Source organism: Jaculus jaculus, chromosome 14 (assembly GCF_020740685.1).
Source record: "Jaculus jaculus isolate mJacJac1 chromosome 14, mJacJac1.mat.Y.cur, whole genome shotgun sequence".
NCBI classification, from domain to species: Eukaryota; Metazoa; Chordata; class Mammalia; order Rodentia; family Dipodidae; genus Jaculus; species Jaculus jaculus.
Window position 1 is genome coordinate 6,778,065 of NC_059115.1, and position 19,223 is coordinate 6,797,287.

Here is a 19,223-nt window from a genome sequence, read left to right on the forward strand (position 1 = left end):
TCGAGGGCGGTGCGCACGCGCACTGGCGCCCTTCGTCCCTCACACCCCTCCCACAGCCCGTCAGGCCGCGGCCGTCAGTGGTCGCGAACCCTCCCAGCCGCCCTACACCCCCCGCCCCGCCCGCCCGCCACACACCCCGACTTTCTCCGAGTGCGTCTCCCCACCCACCCCCACCTCCATCCCGCGCGCCCAAGGGCGCCGTTATCCTGCCCCCCCACCCCCGGGCTGGCTGCCGTGTCTGTCCGCGGCACGCACGCGCGTTAGTGTCTGTGTGTGGAGAGGGCACGGGAGCGGCGGCCGTCGCCATTGCGCGCGCGGGAGGGAGGCAGCGAACGAGAGAGAGAGAGAGAGAGAGAGAGAGAGAGAGAGAGAGAGAGAGAGAGAGAACGAGGCCGGCCCGCCCTCCCCCTGGTTCCCGCCCCTCCCCCCTTCCCCTCCCCGCCCCCCGTCCCCCGCCCCGAGGGAGAGCCGCGGCGCGGCGGGAGGAGGAGGAGGAGGGAACCCGCGAGGGAGGGTCCGCCCGCCGGGCCTCCCCCCCCCCGCCGGTCGCCGGAGCCACCGACGCCGCCGCCGCCGCCTCAGCCGCCGCTGGACCCGGAGCCCGAGGGGGAACATGGCGCCGGGGCCGCCGCCGCCGCCGCGATCCCGGAGGCCGGCTCCGCGCTGAGGGACCGACCCCAGCGGGTGAGTGCGCGCAGCTCTGCCCGGCTCAGCTCGGGGGAGCCCGGGGCGGCGAGGCCGGGGCGCCGCCCCGCTGCGGGTTGTGCGAGCGGGGAGAGGCGGGCGGTCGGGCGGGCACGGCGGCGGGGGTGGGGGGGGGCTCCGGAGCCCGCGAACAATGGAGGAGCCGGAGGGGGAGGGGAGGGAGCGGACCCCCATCCCCACACAGACACATGCACGCACACACACCCTCAGGCGCCCCGAAAACCCCACCGGGTCCCTTGTCCGCTTCACGTTGGAGCCCCGGGCCGCACGGCCCCGCTGTGCCCTTCGGACTTGCCATTGGCCACCCTCAGCTCTGCGGTCTTGCTCGTTTGCCATCCTCCACCCCCCCAACTCCTCCAGCCAGCTGGGCTCTCCGGCACCCCCTCCCCTCCTCCCCACTTCTGCTGCCATCCTGATCCCCAATTCTGCGCCGCCTGCTTTCCTCCCCACCCCACCCCCCAACACACAGCACCCCAGTAATGCCTCGGGGACCCACCACCGGTCCTCCTCAAGTGACCCTTCTGCATCCCTCCCTTCATTCCGACGCCCGCTTGGGAGGTGCGTGGTCCCTTCTGCCTCGTCCGAGGCTCTGTCCTCCCCACTGTTGGGGGCTGTTCCCAAGCCCCGCTTTTTATCTGTCTGCTATTATACCTGCCTCGGGATCTGTTGCACACCCCCACCCTCCCCGGGAGCTGTCCCTTTAAGACCTGCGCTGGTGCCTTCAAGGAGATGCTTCCGAGATCTCTGCGTGGTGTGGGCACTCTACTCACCCCCGCCCCGGGTTTTCCCCTTGGACTTAATTCCGCCTCCGTCTCGGGCCCAACAGTCCCGCATTTCTCTGCCTGCCTTGTCACAGAACCTGCTGCATCCTAGGGATGTGCCCCCCACCCCACCCCCACGCTCTGACTTGGATGTCCAGGTCTCCTCCTCCTCCTCTTCGGGCTCATTCCCCCCTCCCCTTTTTTTGGGCCATTCGCACCTTGTCCTCTCTTCTAGACCTTTCTGCCTTTCAGCTCTGCTCCTTGCCAGAGCTCCTGTCTTCCATGTGCTCCTGTGCATGGTCTGTTCTTCTACCTCCTTGTCTCTTCTTTGACCCTTGGGGTCTCTCTCCTTTCTGTCATTCCTTCACCTGACTTCTTTCCTTACCCTAACTTAGGTCGCTTCAGCCTGAGTTCTGCCCCCCCACCCCCCAGTGTTCCCATGTTCCTCAGTTTTCTCCTTCCCACCTCTATTTTACCACTCTTCTAAGCGTCCTCATTCATTTGCTTTCCTTTCTTTGACTCATTCCTTAAGTTCTTCTCTGCCTAGGACTTGCTGTCAGCAGTGTTGCCTCTTTGCCTCCTGGGCCTCGAGGCACCTCTGATTAGTGTGACCCATCACACACCCTTCCCCAATTCTGCATTTTCTAGGTTTACCCCCTGATATTTTCCACTTCTCTTTCCCTTGATTTGTTCAGTTCTGCCCCATTCTGTCTATATACTGCCCTCTCCCTCAGCAGTCTCCTGGAGCTGTCCACTTGCCTGCATGCGTTTTTGACCCGGCTCTAACTTTACTGGTGCTGTCTCCGTTGATGTCATCCTTTTAATTCTGTCTTCTTGTAGCTGCGGCCCAACTCAGCCTCTCACATTCTGAGTTCCCCTTCTCTTCAGCTCTACCTTCTAATATTTTTTTTTCCCCTACATTCACCTCCCTCCCTACCTTGCCCTGCCTTTTCCCACCTCTTGAGTCCTCTTCCCCCTAGTTCCTGACAAGAAGGTGTCTCTTTCTTTCTTTCTTTCTGTTTTTTTTTTTTTTTAACCCCCAAGGTAGCCTCTCATTCTAGCTCAGGCTGACCATGAACTCAGAGCGATCCTCCTACCTCTGCTGGGATTAAGGGATATGCCACTACACCTGGTTGAAGGTGTCTTCTTTTTTTTCAAGGTAGGGTCTCACGCTAGCCCAGGTTGACCTAGAATTCACTATGTAGTCTCAGGGTGGCCTTGGACTCATGGTGATTCTCCTACCTCTGCCTCAGAGTGCTGGAATTAGAGGCATGAGCCACCACTCCCAGCAAGGTGTCTTCTTAATCATTACTTCTATTATCCCCATGTATCTTTCTTTGAGTCACCTCATTTCTTGGAAAGATGCTCACTCCTTTTTGACACCATTCTCCCAGCTCTTCCTCCTTGGCCTCAAGCCTTCCCTTAAGGTTTTATTTTTTGCCTTTCACCTCATATTCTGCCAGGCTCCCTCCACTTAGATCTTGTCTTCAGACATGCTCCTTGGGGCTCCCCTCATGGCTCACTGAGGGCTTCTCTTTCAGGCCTCTCTTTCCCTGTTGTGCATCCCCTGCATCCCTTGGCTTGCGAGTGACTGCGCTAGGTTGGCCCTGGTTCTCTAGGCTCTGATCCAGGCTGCAGATTACTTTGAGCTGGAAGGTTTTATCCAAACCCAGGGTCCCTGTGAGATCTGGTACAGAGGTGGGAGCATCTCCCCATTTCTCACATTTGTACTGAGGTGTAGAATTCTATGGCTCCATCCCCTCCCTCTGCTCTTTGCTCCCCCTCTGGGCCTCTCAGCTTTGTGTCCTTGGGAAAGGGGACTGCAGCTGCTCGCCGGGCTCCATTCACTTATCCACGTCCCCTCTGTGCTTCTCTGAGCTCTTGCTGACATAGAGTTGTACCCTCTTCTACCTCCAAGCCAGTGCTCCTGAGGAGACTTAGTAGTGTGCTTTATTTTATTAATTTATTGTTTTTCCCCAGCTGACAAGTTATATTCTTGTTTAACCCCCGGCTAGGGAAATGCCAGTTCTCAAGTCCTCCCCAGAGCTGGGGTGTTAAGGCCTTGCTTGCTGCTTTACTGCTTTGGGCCTACACAAGCCTCAGTAGGATTGCCTTCCCCTGATGGCCTTTGGTGTGCACTGTGACCTAGGGGGAGGGGCGGGTATCCTGGGCTTCTTTCTTATTCACCTCTGCCCCAGGAAAGTTCTAGCTTCCCGCTCTTTAAAATGGTAAGGGCCTGGGTTTGGAAAGCACTTTGCGGTTGTTTGTTGAAAGAGAGAGTGCCAAGTGTCACTCAGATTTCTGCCCTCTGGTATTGCAGGCACTCCCTGCCACTAGAGCCCATTGCCTCTGGGCAAATCTATGCCACCCTGGTACTAGGCTCACTGGTGTGCAGGGGGCCAACATTGCTTAAGCATTTTGAGGGACCTAATTGGGTACGATGTGAGAGGGGTGCCAAGGACTGACTGGTTGATGGAGTGGGTTTGGGGCTGTTACCTGTGAGCTGGTTCTTCACCCCTTTGCTGAGCTGTTTTCTTCAATGACTTGTGGTGGGTGGAGTTTAGGAAACTCATTCAGAGGTAGGTGGTGAGGTGGTTTTTACAGCAGAGCCATTTGCCCATGTTTTTCCTTAATGGTAGAGAGGACCTTTGGCATGTTCTGGGTTTTTTTATTTTATTCTTCAGTAAATCACTAGCTGGTCTTTTCCCTGCAGCCAAGGGCAGTTGCATATTAGAGCAGCTATCCAGCTTCCAAAGAGCATTTACTGGAAGGATTTTCTTTACTGAGCTGTGATCGACCTTGTTTATTTCAGCACTTATTTAGAAATAGTTCTGTGTGAACACATTTGAAATTAAAAAAAAAAAATTCACTGTCCTTTACAAAATTAGACCATTGACTCATCAGATGTGAGGGAATCTGTGTATGAGGCAGTGAAGGAGGCTGGGTAGTAGATCTATATGGCTCTTCTAATTTTTTAGAGCTTTAACTTTTCTTTGTATGTGTGGCACTGTGGGGGGGAACTCGGGGTCATGGCATGTGTGGCTTTTGCTCTATCACTGCACCACATCTCCAGCCCCAGGACTTTAAACTCTGACTAAGAGACTGGCAGTTTTGATCATGTGTACTGCATTTTATTTTCATCATTCCCGACTGAAAACATTTTGGTTTCTTTCCAGTGTGACTCTTTGGCTGCGTGTGTCATGATTAATCCATTGAGTTTAGAGTTCTCCATGTTGGTATAAATAATTGTTTTGGTTTTGTTCTTAATGTGTAGGTGATAACTAATTAAGACTAGAAAGAACTATGTATGCAGTACCTCTTCATTGTTGTGTTTCTAGTGTTTTACTATCACTGACAGCATAAAAAGTTTCTGCTTCTCAAAGCCTGAGTTTCCATAGTAGGAAGAAGAAACAGAACAAAGAGCTGGTTTTTCTCTGTCAGCTGCTAACTGATGTTCCAAAAACTGTCAGAGAATCTGACTGTAGTGGAAGCTCCAATCCCGGGATTGACATTTGCTTTCGTGCTGGAATTGGGTGCTACAGAAATGTGAGGTGGTAGCCTTGGCCTTCTGGAGCAGTTAGTGTGCCAGTTGGGGTGGGATGTGAAGCTGGAGATGGCATTAGCGGCTTTTTTTTCCCCCCAGTGTACTAACATATCTGTTAGCTCTTGCCCTGCCTAGACTTTTGTAAAGTAGCCTGGTTAATGTTCTTCTCTTCTTTTTTTTTTTTTTTTAAAGTTTATTTTTATTTATTTCTTTGAGAGTGACAGAGAGGAGAGAGAGAGAATGGGCGCGCCAGGGCTTCCAGCCACTGCAAACGAACTCCAGACGCATGCGCCCCGTTGTGCATCTGGCTAATGTGGGTCCTGGGGAACGGAGCCTCGAACCGGGGTCCTTAGGCTTCACAGGCAAGCGCTTAACCGCTAAGCCCTCTCTCCAGCCCTGTTCTTCTCTTCTTTATTCTCTTTCCCTCTCATTTATTTAGTTATTACTATTATTATTATTATTATTATTTTTTTTTTTTAGGGCAGGGTCTTACTCTAGCCCAGGCTGACCTGGAATTTACTCTGTAGCCCAGGCTGGTGTTGAACTCACAGCAAGTCTTTTACCTCAGTCTCTGGAATGCTTGGATCAACAGTGTGCCATCATGCCCAGCTTTCTTTTTGTTTTATTTTATTTTTTGAGGTAGGGTTTCAGTCTAGTCCAGGCTGAGTTGGAATTCAATATGAAGCTTCAGGGTGGTCTCAGAACTCATTGTGATCCTTCTGCCTCTACCTCCCAAGTGCTGGGATTAAAGGCATGCACCATCACGCCCAACTGTGGCTCTCTTTAAAATATTTTTACTTACTTGCAAGCAGAGGGAGGTAGAGAGAAGAGATACAGCGAATGGGCATCAGGGCCTCCAGCCGCTGCAAACTCCAGATGCATGAGTCCCTTTGCATCTGGCTTTATGTGTGAACTGGAGAATAGAACTTGGGTCATTAGGTTTAGCAAGCAAGTACCTTATGGGTTCTCTTTTTAAAAACTTTCTTTTTAAAAATATTTTTATTTATTTATTTGAGAGTGACAGAGAGAAAGAGGGAGAGGGAAGGGGAGGGAGGGAGGGAGAGAATGAGCGTGGCAGGGCCTCCAGCCACTGCAAACTAACTCCAGATGCATGCGCCCCTTGTGCATCTGGACAACGTGGGTCCTGGGGAATGGAGCCTCAAACCGGGGTCCTTAGGCTTCACAGGCAAGTGCTTAGCCGCTAAGCCACTTCTCTAGCCCAAAACTTTCTTTAAAATTTTTTTTTTAAATTATTTCTGTAAGAATGAGAGAGAGAGAGAGAGAATGGGCATGCCAGGGCCTTGAGCCATTGCAAACAAACCGGGGTCCTTAGGCCTCACAGGCAAGCGCTTAACCGCTAAGCCATCTCTCCAGCCCTGCAGTGACTTTTGCCACTCAGAATCTGGTAGTCTAAACAGTGCCCTTTTAGTTTTTGAGAGATGGTTTCATGTATTCTAATCTGGCCTCAAACTTGCTATGTAGTCAATGCTGGCCTTGGACTTTTCATCTTCCTGTTTCTACCTCCCAAGTACTGGATTTACAGGTGTGTGTCAGCATGCTAACAGTATCTTAATTTACTCAGTCCATGTGATATTTTGATACTTGGTTATTTATTTTTAAATTTTATTAATTTTTTTTTGTTTTTCGAGATTGTATCTTACTATAGCTTAGGCTGACCTGGAATTAGTCTCTGGCTGGCCTTGAACTCATAATGACCCTCCTACCTCTGCCTCCCAAATGCTGGGAGGGATTAAAGGCATTTGCCATCATGCCCAGTTTTTTGGTTTTTTTTTTTTTGAGATACGGTCTCTCTCTAGCCCAGACTGACCTGGAATTCTCTATGTAGTCTCAGGGTGGCCTTCAACTCACAGCGACCCACCTACCTCTGCCTCCTAAGTGCTGGGATTAAAGGTGTGTGTCACCACACCTGGCCCTAGTTCAGTTGTTCGAAGATTCTACTTTTTATTTTTAAATTTTTTATTTTTTTGTTTTTTTCAAGGTAGGGTCTCACTCTAGTCCAGGCTGACCTGGAATATTATAGGTAGTCTCGGTGACCTCAAACTCTTGGCGATCCTCTTACCTCTGCCTCTCAAGTGCTGGGATTAAAGGCGTGTACCACCACACCTGTCCAGATTCAATTTTTTATATATGTAAGTTGGGTAAAATTTAGATTTTTAAATTTTTTTAAAATTTATTTGAGAGAGAATGAATATGGGCATGCCGAGGTCTCTAGCCACTGCAAAGAAACTCCAGACACATGCACCACCATGTGCATCTGGTTTAAGTGGGCTCTGGGGAGGGAATCAAACCTGGGTCCATAAACTTTGCATGCAAGTTCCTTAACTGCTAAGCCATCTTTCCAGCACCTACCTACTCCCCTGCCTTTTTTTTTTTTTCTTTTGTTTTTCAAGGTAGAGTTTCACTCTAGTCCAGGCTGGCCTGGAATTCACTATGTAGTCTCAGGGTGGCTTCGAACTCACAGCAATCCACCTACTTTCGCCTCCTAAGTACTGGGATTAAAGATTAAAGGCATGTGCCTGTCTTCCAGCACCATCACCCCCCTTTTTCTTTTCTTTCTTTCCTTTTTTTTTTTTTTTTTTTGGTTTTTCAAGGTAGGGTCTTACTCTGGCCCAGGCTGACCTGGAATCACTGTGGAGTCTCTGGGTGGCATCGAACTCATGGCGATCCTCCTACCTCTGCCTCCCAAGTGCTGGTATTAAAGGCGTGTGCCACCATGCCTGGCCCAACCCCCTTTTTAAAAAATATTTAATTTATTTATTTGAGAGAAAGAGGTAGATAGAGATAAAATGGGCATGCCAGGGCCTTTGGCCACTGCAAACTCCAGATGGATGCGCCACTTTGTGCATCTGGCTTACATGGGTCCTGGGTAATCAAATCTGGATTCTTTGGCTTTGTAGGCAAGTGCCTGAACTGCTAAGCCATCCCTCCAGACCTCCCCTTTTTTTCTTTTTTAAAATATTTTGTTTTATTTTATTTTTTATTTGAGAGAGAGAATGGACGTGCCAGGGCCTCCAGCCACTGCAAACAAACTCCAGATGTGTGCACCACCTGGTGCATTTGGCTTTACATGGGTTCCTAGGGAATCAAACCTGGGCCCTTTGGCTTTGCAGGCAAGTGCCTTAATTGCTAAACCATTTCTCTAGCCCCTTTTGGAAATTGAGATTCTTTGCTTGAGGAAGGAGGGAAATTTATAGAAATTCTTCCACTGCAAATTCTACATGTATGTGCCACTTTGTGCATATGGCTCTATGTGGGTATTGGGTAATTGAACCAGGGCTAGCAGGCTTTGCAAGCAAAGTGTCTTTAACCACTGAGCTGTATTCTCAGCTTCCTTCTTTTGGTCTCTGAGTTTTGTGCAACTCAGTCTGAAAATCGTTGCCCCATTTGCAGGTGAGGAAGTAGAAGGCTTGCCTAGGTGGTTGTGGCAGGCTTCTGCCATAGTAGTAGAGCAAGGGACCATGTTCTGTCTAGTTAGTCAGGCTTGTTTTTTTTTTTTTTTTTTTTTTTTTGGTTTTTTGAGGTAGGGTCTTGCTCTAACCCAGGCTGACCTGGAATTCACTATGATTCACTATGTAGTCTCAGGGTGCCCTCGAACTCATGGCGATCCACCTACCACTGCCTCCCAAGTGCTGGGACTAAAGGCATGTGCCACCATGCCCAACTTGTCAGTTTTTATTTTATTTATTTATTTGAGAGAGAATGGATGCCAGACACGTGGGCCACCATGTGCATCTGGTTTACATGGTTTCTGAGGAATTGAACCTTTACAGGCAAGTCCCTTAACTGCTAAGCCATCTCTCTAGCACTGTTTAGTCAGTTAGGACAGCAGACAGAATGCTTTGGGCTGCACATTCCCAGTTTATTAAGTCTGGTGTGCTGTCCAGCCCTGGAGGTCAGTGCTCTTCATCCTGGGTCATATACCCTGTGACAGCTCAGATGAAGACTAGAACTGGTTTCCTGAAGCTGTGCTGGGAATTCCTCCTTGTGCCCTTTCCCCTGGTCATATCCTAAACCAGAATTGAATGGTCTCCTCCCTGGGGTTGGAGAAATGAACAGGATTATCACTGTTGTATACTTTTTTTCTAATATAAATAAACATTGCCTTTTTCTCAGCCATTCACATGGAAATTAGTTTATAATTTTGGGGGATAGGCATTCAGTATTATGTTAGTTACAAAACTATATACCTCTTCATGAAAGGATAATGGGGGCTGGAGAGATGGCTTAGTGGTTAGGGCGCTCGCCTGCAAACCTCAAGGACCCAGGTTTGATTTCCCAGTACCCATGTAAGCCAGATGCACAAGGTGGTGCATATGTCTGGAGTTCATTTGCACTGGCTAGAGGCCCTGCACACCCATCTCTCTCTCAATTGCTCAAATCAATTAAATCTTAAAAAAAGGATAATAGGTCTGAAGAGATGGTTGAGGTGCTTGCTTGCAGAACTTAACGACTTGAGTTCCATTCCCCAATACCCAGGTAAATCCAGATACACAAAAGTGGCACATGCATCTGCAGTTTGTAGTGGCTAGAGGCCCTGGTACACCCATTCTCTCTTGTCTTTCTTCTGTGTCTTTCTGCTTGTAAATAAATTAAAATATTTTTTTAAAAAGGATAATGGAGTATTTCAAGCTAAGTCATTATTGACCTACATTCTCAAATAGCAATGGTCTGAACAGCACTTGAATTGCTGGTATTAAGAAATGCAAACAAGTCATTCATGTTCATCTTCCTTGAAGTTTCTTTCTATTTAACTTTTGATACAATGCTTTTTATCAGGAATCCTCTGTAAAGAATTCTTGAAAATACCTTGGCACCTGTCAGTCTGACTGTGACTTATGTGAGGTGTTTTTTTTTTAATTTTTTTTATTAACAACTTCCATGATTATAAAAAACATCCCATGGTAATACCCTCCCTCCTCCCACTTTCCCGTTTGAAACTCCATTCTCCATCACATCCCCTCCCCATCTCAATCAGTCTCTCTTTTATTTTGATGTCATGATCTTTTCCTCCTATTATGGTGGTCTTCTGTAGGTAGTGTCAGGCGCTGTGAGGTCATGGATATCCAGGCCATTTTGTGTCTGGGGGAGCATGTTGTAAGGAGTCCTATCCTTCCTTTGGCTCTTACATTCTTTCCGCTACCTCTGCTGCAATGGACCCTGAGCCTTGGAAGGTGTGGTAGAGATATTGTAGTGCTGAGAACTTCGGTCGCTTTTTTCCAGCACCATGATGCCTTCTGAGTCATCCCAAGGTCACTGCCATCTGTAAAGAGAAGGTTCTCTACCAAAAGTGAGAGTAGCATTAATATAAGAGTATAAACATTAAGAGAAGTGCTTACTGGCAGATAAGCATAGTATATACATTTAGCCAGACAGCAGCAGACATTACACCCCTAGGGCTCATGACTAACCCTGTTTTAAGTTTTTTAGTATCACGGATGTATTCCCTCCCATGGAGCAGGCCTCCAGTCCAGTGAGAGGGCAGTTGATTTCTACCATGACAGATGTGCCACTATTGCCCCCGTTGGCTCCTCTGGCCTGGCTGGCCAAATACAAGGCTTGCAATGTGTCCACTGTTGAGTATCTTCACTGGTGTTTAATCTTTCTCCATTGAAGTGCATGCAGCATGGCTTCTTCCAGCTTTCTGTCAGCTGGTCTACATGAGGAAGTTTTCAGCTTAGTTCCAGAATGTGAGGTTTTGATACTGAATGCTGATACTTTAGCAGAGCTAAAGCTCTTAGCCATAAAGCAGCTTACCTGGAAAGTGATGTTTATTTTTGCTGAAAATAGCCCAACTCAACTATATTTCATGGGAAAGAAATTCTGTTTTATAGAATTTGTAGCACTTGTAATTGTATCACACATCTGTAGCTTTTTTTTTTTTTCCCCCCCCCGAGGTAGGGTTTCCATTCTGGTCCTGGCTGGCCTGGAATTCACTATGTAGTCTCAGGTGAACTCATGGCGATCCTCCTATGTCTGTCTCCCGAGTGCTAGGATTAAAGGTGTGCACCACCACGCCTGGCTCCACCTGTAGCTTCTTCATACTGTTTATACTTTTCTGTTCTATAACAGCCTGACTTGGAAGGTGTCTACTTCCTGGTTACTTTAGTAAGTTGGTAACTAAGTGGAAGCTTCCTGTGATACAAAGGAGGTTAAAAATATATATGGGCTGGAGAGATGGCTCAGCAGTTAAGACTCTTGCCCGCAAAGCCTAAGGACCTGGGTTCACTTCCCCAATATCCATGTAAAGCCTGATGCACAAAGTGGTGTATGCATCTGCAGTTTGTTTATAGAAGCTAGTGGCCCTGGTGTGCCCATATGCTTTGTCTCTTACCTTTCTTTGCTTACAAATAAATAAGAGAAGCTTTTTTAAAAATATGGAGGTGATCGTGGTGGCATATACCTTTAATTCCAGCACTGGGGAGGCAGAGATAGGAGGATCCCTGTGAGTTCAAGGCCACCCTAAGACTACATAGTGAATTCCAGGTCAGCTTGTCCCAGAGCAAGATCCTGCTTGGGAAAAAAAAAAAAAAAAAAAAAAAAAAAAGGTGGGGGGCTGGAGAGATGGCTTAGTGGTTAAGGCACTTGTCTGTGAAGCCTAAGGATCCAGGTTCAAAACCTCAGAAACCCAGGTAAATCAGGTGCACAAGGTTGCACATGCATCTGGAGATTGTAGTGGCTAGAGGCCCTGACATGCCCATTCTCATTCTCTTAAATAAACAAAATATTTAAAAGAAATAAAGCTGGGTATGATGGTGTGCCCTTATAATTGTAGCGCTTGGAAGAAGAGGCAGGAGGGTCAGGAATTCAAAGCCAGCCTGAGCTGTCTGAGACACTTATCTCCTCCATTCCCCCCCCCACAAAAAAAATCTAACCAGAAAAATTATTGCAGAAACTCCTGTCCTACTCCTGTCTCTGCCCCTTACTAGCTGTGTGTGTGACTTTGAACAAATCATTTCCATTTCTTGCAAAATAAAGTTGTTCTTGCCCTGCCTTATTTTCTAGTCACCATGCTAGAAAAGACAAACATTTGCTGCTCTGGATTCACAACCAGGTATAACAAAATTATGTAAAAGGTAGCTAGTCCAACAGGAAGGTACAAATGTTTGGTCACACACTGACTCCTTAAATCTGTCTTTTGTTTGTTTGTTTTTTTGAGGTAGGGTCTCACTTTGGTCCAGGCTGATCTGGGATTAATTTTGTAGTCTCAGGGTGGCCTTGAACTCATGACGATCCTCCTACCTCTGCCTCCTGAGTGCTGGGATTAAAGGTGTGCACTACCACGCCCGGTTTGTTCTTTTTTTTTTTTTTAATTATTAGTAAAGAGAGAGGGAGGAAGAGAGAGAGAGACAGAGACAGAGACAGAGAACATGAATATGAATGGGCATACCAGGGCTTCTTGCCACTTGCAAAAGAACTCCAGATGCATTCTCTACTTTGTGCATCTGGCTTTATGTGGATTCTGGGGAATCAAACCTGGGTAGGCTTTGCAGGCAAGCATCTTCAACCACTGAGCCATCTCCACAGTCCCAATTTTAATTTTTCTTTGGCAAATAAAACGGTATTAGGGGCTGCAGAGATGGCTTAGCAGTTAATGCACTTGCCTGCAAAGCCAAAGGACCCAAGTTCAAATCTCCAGTATCCACATAAAGCCAAATGCACAAAGTGGAGTATGGTTGTGGAGTTAAGTCTGGAGTGGCTAGAGGTCCTGATGTGCCCAGTTCTCTCTTTCTCTCTATTTGCTTCTTTCCCTCTCTTTCAAATAAATGAATAAAATAAATTTTAAAAAGGTATTAAGGGGGCTGGAGAGATGGCTTAGTGGTTAGGCGCTTGCCTATGAAGCCTAAGGACCTTAGTTTGAGGATCAATTCTTCAGGACCCATGTAAACCAGATGCACAAAGTGGTGTATGCATCTAGAGTTTGCAGTGGCTGGAGGCCCTGGCGTGCCCATTCTCTCTCTTGATCTATGTGCCTCTTCCTCTCCCTGTCGCTGTCAAATAGCTAAAAATAAACAAAATTTTTTTTTTTAAAAAAGGTATTAGGTCGGGGAGTGGTGGCACACCCATTTAGTCCCAGCACTTGGGAAGCAGAGGTGTGAGGATCACTGTGAGTTTGACACTATCCTGGAACTACAGAGTGAGTTCCAGATCAGCCTGTGAGACCTTACCTTGAAAAAACAACAAAAACAGGTACTGGGGGTCTGGGAAGATGGGTTAGCAGCTAAAGGCGTTTGTTTACAAAACCTGTTGGTCTGAGTTTGATTCCCTAGTACCCACATAAAGCCAGATAGAAAGTGGCTCATTGGTGGCATGTATACCCTCTCCCCACATACACACGAGTAAATAAATTAAAAAAAAAAGATATTGTTAGGCATGATGGTATATGCCTTTAATCCCAACATTTGGGAAGCAGAGGTAGGAATATGGCTGAATTTGAGGCCATCTTGGAATTATGTAGTGAATTCCAGGTCAGACTAGGCTAGAGGGAGCCCCTATCTTGGGGAAAAAATAATTTTTAAAAATGTGTATAGTTATCTTTTTCTATATGTGGTTAAAAGGAAGGTCAAAACCAAGGCTTCATCTCTTGCAGGCTGTGCTATTTAGGAATGAGACAAAGGAAAATGATCATCGTTAATTGCCATAGACAATTAAAAAGGGTTCTTTGTTCAGCCACAAATTGATTGTGTACAAATGAAAGTCAGTGCGTTAATATGGGATTATTAGATGTTTGATTTATGCACCTTCAACGAAGAGTGGTTTTCACCTCAGGAGATCACTGGGAGTAGTGTACCTACATGCTGGTGATTAAAAAGTGTCACTAAGCCTTAATTTTGGAAAAATATCTGCTCAGTTGGTCAAGAAGGAAGCTGATAGATGCTGCTTTTCTGACAACCTTTTTTTTTTTGTTGGTTTTTCGAGGTAGGGTCTCACTCTGGTCCAGGCTGACCTGGAATTAACTCTGTCATCTCAGGGTGGCCTTGAACTCATGGCAATCCTCCTACCTCTGCCTCCTGAGTGCTGGGATTAAAGGTGTGTGCCACCACGTCTGGCTTCTGACAACCTTTTCAGTGATGTCTTAAATGTTGCTAATATGTAAAAAACCCCTTCCTCTGATTGGTCAGTTAAGGCAGATATAACCCTTTGATAAATAAGGGAAAAGAAAAGCAAGGTTTCTGACTTCTTCTGGATGAGTGGGTTTCTTCCTGATACTGGTGTGCCCAGTGTTAGTCAGGAGCCACAAAGATGAAAAATTGCAGTGGGTACTTCTTATTTTATTTGTTGGAGAGACAGACAGAGGAAGAGGCAGAGAGAGAGAATAGGCACGCCAGGTCTTCAGCCACTGCAAACAAACTAGTCTCATGCACCCCCTTATGCATCTGGCTTACATGGGTTCTGGGGACTTGAACTGGGCTATTAAACTTAACTGTTAAGCCATTTCCCCAGCCCCCCCTTAAATATTTTATTTATTTGAGTAAGAGATGAGAGAGAGAGAATAAGTGGGCCAGGGATTCCAGCTACTGCAAATGAACTCCAGATTGAACCCTAGTCCTTAGACTTTGCAGGAAAGCACCTTAACCACAGAACCATCTCTCCTGCCTGGGTACCTCTTAAGTTGGGGTATGATGTATGCTTATTTTCCTGGATAGATCCTTTTAAGTTTAAAAAACAATTATTATATATATATTTTTTTGTTGGTTTTTTGAGGTAAGGTCTCACTCTAGTCCAGGCTTACCTGGAATTCACTATGTATTCTCAGGGTGGTGGTGATCCTCTACCTCTGCCTCCCAAGTGCTAACATTAAAGGCGTGTGCCACCATCCCCCCCTGTTGCGCCCCTCCCGCCAGCAGGAAGAACAACAACAACAGGATTCTTCTCAAGCACACTTTATTGGGAGCTCCAGACTGAAAGAGAGAAGGACCCTGACCCTACAGAGCCCCAAGCTTATATACTAGTGGTCAGATGATTGTGCAGTGTCGTCTGAATGGCTTAAGTCTCATCAGCTGACTATGCATCACCCAATCGGGATAGGTGAGCAGCCATGTTAGGATAACATCATGTGCTCATGCACAGACAATTAGGATACAAAAGCAGTAAACAAGCTGACACAGCAAAGCCTGATAAAGCCAGCATGGCTTCCCACACCCCCCCCCCCCCCCCCCCCCGCCTGTCCTCTTTTTGATTTTTTTAAATTTATTTATTTTTCGTTTTTTTGAGGTAGGGTCTCACACTAGTCCAGGCTGACCTGGAATTCACTCTGTCATCAGGGTGGCCTTGAACTCACGGGGATCCTCCTACCTCTGCCTCCCGAGTGCTGGGACTAAAGGCGTGTGCCACCACGCCCAGCTCTTTTTGATTTTTTGAGGTAAGGACTAGGCCAGCCTGACCTGGACCCTTTGCCTCTCGAGTGCCACCATACCTGTCTTTAATATATTTTGTAAGGGGCTAAAGAGGTGGTTTTGTGGTTAAGGCACTTCTCTGTAAAGGTGAAGTACCCAGGTTTGAGTCCTCAGAACCCATGTAAGCCAGATGCACAAGATGGTGCATGAGTCTGGAGTCCATCTGACTTGGCACGCCCATTCTCTCTTGCTTGCTCAAATCAATAAATAAAATTAAAAAGGATAATGGGCCGGGCGTGGTGGCACACACCTTTAATCCCAGGACTCCTGAGGCAGAAGTAGGAGGATTGCTGTGAGTTCAGGGCCACTCTGAAACTACATAGTGAATGTTGTACATCCATCTTCTCTCTCTCTCTCATATAAATAAGTAAATAGTAAAACAAAAAATGTGTGTATGTGCATGCATGTGTATACGTGTGAGTGTGGGAGCATGTGCCATGGCCTGTATGTGGAGATCAGAGGGCAGCTTTTGTGTTTGGCTTCATAGTTCCACCTCCTTTGAGACAGGGTTTCACTAGATCATTTGTCTGCTGTTGTTTTTCTTTGATGTATCCTCCAAGAGCTTCTAGGAAATTCTCTCTCTGCTTCCCTTCTCCTTGTGAGATCCCTGTGATTTCCTACGTCCCTCAGGCTTCCAGCTTGCTCATGGGGCTTGAGGCTTGTACTCTGGCTTGAGCAGTAAGTGCTTTACCCACTGAACCATCTCCTAGCCCCTGATTTACATTAAAACTTATTTATTTATTTGCACATGTGTGTATATGGGTGTGCCAGGGTTTCTTACTGCAACAAACAAATAAATGCCCATCTGAATTTACATGGGTTTACACTGTCAGGCAGGCCCCTTATTAGTTAATTTTTATTTATTTATTTATTTTGGTTTTTCAAAGTAGGGTCTCTCTCTAGCCCAGGCTGATCTGGAATTCACTCTGTAGTCTGAGGTTGGCCTTGAACTCACAGCGATCCTCCTACCTCTGTCTCCTGAGTGCTGGGATTAAAGGCGTGTGCTACCATGACTGGCTTAATCTATATTTTAATAATATATATCTATCTATTTTGATTTGCCAGGAGAAAGAGAGATAATGAGAATGGGCACACCAGTGCCTCTTGCCACTGCACACAAACTCGAGATGCATGTACCACTTTGTGCATTAGGCTTTTACATGGATATTGGGGAATTGAACCCCGGCTTTTAGGCTTTGCAAGCAAGAATCTAACTGCTGAGCCATCTCTCTAGCCCTTAATTTACTTTTTAATTCCTTCCCTTATCCCTTCTTCTCTCTCCCTCTTTCATTTTCTTTTTATTTTAAAAAATATTCATTAATTTGCAAGGAGAGAAAGAAAGAGAGAATGAATGTACCAGGGCCACTTGCCACTGCAAACAAACTCCAGATGTATGTATATACCACTTTGTGCATCTGGCTTTATGTGGGTACTGAGTCATTGAACCCAGGTCATTAGGTATTGCTGGCAAGCACCTTAACCACTGAGGCATCTCTCCAGCCGTTTATTTTCTTTTCTGTGTGAGACAGGTCTCCTGTAGCCCAAAATGGCCTCAGAATTTCTAGGTAGTTAGGATGATCTTGAACTCTTAATCATACTAGGTGTCCTCCCAAATGCTGGGATTACAGATACATGCCACCACACTCAGCACACTTTCTTTGTTTGCATAATTCTTTTTTTAAAAATATTTATTTTTATTTATTTGAGAGAGAGAGAGAGAAGCATGCCAGGGCCTCCAGCCCCTGCAAACAAACTCCAGATGCACCTTGTGCATCTGGCTTATGTGGGTCCTGGAGAATCAAACCTGGGTTCTTTGGCCTTGCATGCAAGTGCCTTAATAGCTAAGCCTTTTCTCCAACCCCTTAATTATTTTTTTAAGGATTTTATTTATTTATTTGAGGGGGGGGGAGGGGGGCAGGCAGGCAGGCAGGCAGATAGAAAGAGAGAATGGGCATGGCCTCCAGCCACTGCAAACACACTCCAGATGCATGCGCCCCCTTGTGCATCTGGCTTATATGGGTCCTGGGGAACTGAACTGCTAAGCCATTTTCCCAGCCCTCCAACTTCTTAATTCTTAGTTCATTAGAAACCTTGAGAGTCTATGTAAGGCACTTCAATCATGGCTGTGTTTGCTATAGCCTAACATGAGCATGTTGGTTACATGTTGCTTATTTCTCACTTTCACAGAAGCTGGCCAGGGTAACACACACAATAATAAATGGGATAATGGTGATTTGATTGTGTACATTACAGCAAATGTGAAAGCTTGCATTTTTCTTTTTTGTCTTTTTCTCATAACAACAGGTCTTTCTTGTATTGGTCTCTGTTTGTTAGAGAAATTGTGGTTACTGATGGTGAGAACATGATGAGACTGGTCCTCAAACTATTGTCAGGCTTAAAAACTGCAGTGAACTTTCTTGAAAGAAGTTTGGCACTATTTTGGGACATAAAGTCATTGATCTACATTTGCTTATTTATTTTTTTTCCTGAGGTGGGATCTTGCTATAGCCCAGGTTGACCTGGGATTCACTAGTCTCAGGGTGGCCTTGAACTCACAGTGATCCTCCTATCTCAACTTCCCAAGTGCTGGAGTTAAATTTAGTTACTTTAAAAAATTATTTATTTGCAAGCAGACAGAAACATACACACACACAGAGAGAATGGGTACCACTTTGTGCATCTGGCTTTGTGTGGTTACTGGGGAATCTAACTCTGGTTGTTAGATTTTGTAGGCAAGTGTTGGGATTAAAGGCATGTGCCACCACGACTGGCTCCAAATACAGTTTTTTAAAAATTATTTATTTATTTTGTTTTTTTAAGATAGTCTCAGGGTGACCTTGAACTCCTACCATAGCCTCCCAAATGCTGGGATTAAAGGCATGTGCCCACTACCCCTGGCTTTTAAGAAATATATATATAGCCGGGTGTGGTGGCACACGCCTTTAATCCCAGCACTCGGGAGGCAGAGGTAGGAGGATTGCGGTGAGTTCAAGGCCACCCTGGGACTCCATAGTGAATTCCAGGTCATCCTGGGCTAGAGTGAGACCCTACCTCAAATACAAAAACAAAAACAAAACAAAACAAAAAGTATGTTTTTGTAGAATACTTGAATGGGAACGTGCACAGAAAATAAAATCGAGTATGGGAAAAAGGAGAATATAGAACTATGAACAGCATGAGTTCAGCTGTGTTAATGTATATGGGAAGCCCCACCTGCTGAAGTACACCTTTAGCTCCAGAACTCTGGAGGCTGAGATAGAAAGATCACCCTGAGTTCAAGGCCAGCCGGGGGCTACAGAGTGAGCATGGAAAAGTCAAGCAAAAAAAAAAAAAAGGCTATGGGAAAAGGTGAAAGAAATATACTTAAGTGTTATTAGTAGTTCTCTATGTTGTAGGAATTTGGGTGAATAATGTTTCCCTGAAATTTTTACAGTGATTTTACTATTCATCATTTAAGAAAAAATGGTTAAACAAGTTCTGTTTTTTTCCCCCCTTGAACATATTTATATTATGTTTAGTTTTTCTCATAAACTTGAAAGAGAAATTGTGCTAAAAATCAAGAGATTAGGAATGGTAGATGTATTGGACTCTAATCTCTGCACTTTTAGAGAATAATTGAATTAATAATTAGTAACACTCACTGCTTATTTTGTACCAGAAGACTACTAAGTATGGTCTCTCTGTCCTCATAATCCCTCTCTACAATAGGCACCTAGAGGGACTTGCCTAAGGCCACATAGCTCACAGCCCCTGTTTAGAAGGTAACTCTGATATACTGTTCCCTTTCAGAATATTCCA

At 46.1% G+C, this 19,223-nt stretch overlaps 1 protein-coding gene across 1 annotated transcript in view; it reads left to right on the forward strand.

Annotated features, from left to right (window-relative positions):
• Positions 1-595: 595 nt before the first annotated feature.
• Arhgap35 (Rho GTPase activating protein 35) overlaps positions 596-19,223 on the forward strand; it is a 182,227-nt gene continuing 163,599 nt past the window's right edge. The window contains exon 1 of the mRNA XM_045133246.1: positions 596-684. The gene's annotated coding sequence lies outside the window, so the exon portion shown is untranslated. The remainder of the gene's footprint in view (positions 685-19,223) is intronic.